At 27.8% G+C, this 2,295-nt stretch overlaps 1 protein-coding gene across 1 annotated transcript in view; it reads right to left on the bottom strand.

Annotated features, from left to right (window-relative positions):
* The window catches only part of LOC115035061, an 11,006-nt gene that overhangs the window by 6,508 nt on the left and 2,203 nt on the right, over positions 1–2,295 (bottom strand). The gene's annotated exons all lie outside the window — the stretch shown is intronic.

Here is a 2,295-nt window from a genome sequence, read left to right as displayed (position 1 = left end):
GTATAAAATAACCAGATATGATGGTCACTGATCAGCAACGCTATTACGCTAACCACCAATTGTGAAAAAATAAAATATTTTATAGGTGGTTAATACCACAGACCGCCATACAACAAGTTTAAAAATTATATAGTCAGCAGTACTCTACTAACTAGTTACTACCACAACGGAAAGGATTAATGTAGGCATTTTAATTTTTCTAATGTATTTAGTTAATTAGTAAAAAATATTAACAACAATTATTATGTTTGGTAAAAGCTTGAAAAAGAAAATTACAATAATGTTACACTTGTATAGCAATATAAAGTCACAAATTATTGTTTAAAGTTTAAACTATAACGGAATACGTCAAAATTAGTAAAATATGCAAATTATTTTGTAGTTATACAGTAGTGAATTCTAATAGCTAAAACTATTGAATTTAAAACAATGTTTCTCAGAAGTTTGTCCAACAGTAATCTAAAAATTCCAAAAAAACATACACACACTTTATTTTGTTGACATATCAAGTTCATATTTTGACAAAATTGGATACTTAAATAATTTGTTATACCTATCTCAAAGTTCAATTGGTTTTATTTTTTTATTTAGCTAATTGTAAATAAAATCAAAATTTACGGACTAGTTTTTTAACACTAAAACCACAAAAGTATTGTAATATTTTAACATTGAATTTTTAAATTTATTAATACCACTAGATAGTGCTAAGACTACCACAATCTGTACGTCATATTATTATATTTTTGCTCTATTGGTTCCAAAATAGAACACCAGAATTCGCCATGATAATTATTTAGGTGAAACAAAAATGACAACTTAGTTTTATTTAGTGCACACGATGACAAGTAACATATTATCGTGAACACTCAAATACTTTTTTGAAGGTCACCTCTATTCCAAAGCCTTCTTGCCTCTCTGTACCTAAATGGCTACATATTATTTAGTTTAGTTTTCATATTATTCCTATGGCTTTTCATTGTCACTCACGTATAACAGCATATAACTGTAAAAGAAATTGGTAGGTAGCAATGTACCATTGATCAATACATAATACGTACATTATGCGTCGATAACTCTTATAATATTTTAACATCATTCCATTAAAAATCATAACGATTTACGTGACTATTTGTTTGTTTATTATTATAATAATTATTTTAATAATTAAATAGGTACTGCTAAGTAGTATATATTTGTATGTTCACAGCCAGCTTTTCCACGGTAATTTTTTTTTTCCAAGGGGGAATGTCCCCCTTGGAGACTTTTATTTTACCGTGTAACACATTTCACACTGATTGTCTACCAAATTCTACCTCGTAAAATATTTAACGTAATCAAATTTTTTAGGAAATCTTAAAACTGAAAAAATTATTTCAAGTAAAAACACAAATTATTAAATAATATTTTTTTTTTTTTTATTGTTATAAATTAATTCTTAATTATATTTACACAAGTTTTCTTACTTCTCTAGTAAAAGGTACATATTCTACAATACGATCATGAATTAATAAACAGTAAGCAGTCACACCTGTAAGCGATTCTGAAGCTTCAATTTCCAATTGAACATCCACTGCTGAGGCTGTAGCTGAATCGTTCTGTTTTGAAGTGTCGATAACTATAATTGGTGCGTTTGCTAGAAAAGTAGATGGACTCAATATCGGGTTACGAATACTTTTTTCATAGTACGATTCTTGAAACGATGTATACATATTATATAATAAAGTGAAATTATTTTTAGAAAAATCTAAATTCAAATTATCGTATGGATAAGCTATCGAGTTTAGAAATACTTTAACGTTTGTTAGATTACAATGGTCAAATATACTACAATCTTTCGCTAACAAATTTTTACGTCCTTTTTGTAAACCAATTATGATAAATCGTGGTTTTTCTAATTTTGAAGCAGTTTTTAAATTCCATACAACTTTTTTAGTGGTTCCGAGTTCAGGATATTCAAAAGTTTCAAAAGATCTAAAAGGGATAAATAGACTTTTTTCTTTTTCTATAAGTTTCAATAATTTTAACCTTTCTTCATCGTCAACATTGATATGTGGGACCTTCCAGACTATTTTGTTTAAAACGACTTTACCTTCAGTAGCAGTTGCACCAGTTTTACAACTTAAAGCATTTAAATCGCTATGACTTCGAGTTAATATTAATTCCAATCTAGAATTCACCAATATTCTTTTATAGTCTTCAAACAAACCTAACCAATATTTCAATGGAATGCAAGCACTAAATTCACCTTTCTCATTTTCCGATTGCGTTGCGTTTTTAAATTCCAACCAGATTTTC

The sequence above is a fragment of the Acyrthosiphon pisum genome, unplaced genomic scaffold, assembly GCF_005508785.2.
Source record: "Acyrthosiphon pisum isolate AL4f unplaced genomic scaffold, pea_aphid_22Mar2018_4r6ur Scaffold_61;HRSCAF=397, whole genome shotgun sequence".
Taxonomy (NCBI): domain Eukaryota; kingdom Metazoa; phylum Arthropoda; class Insecta; order Hemiptera; family Aphididae; genus Acyrthosiphon; species Acyrthosiphon pisum.
Note: the sequence above shows the minus strand (reverse complement) of the source record. Positions and strands in the feature narration are given on the sequence as shown.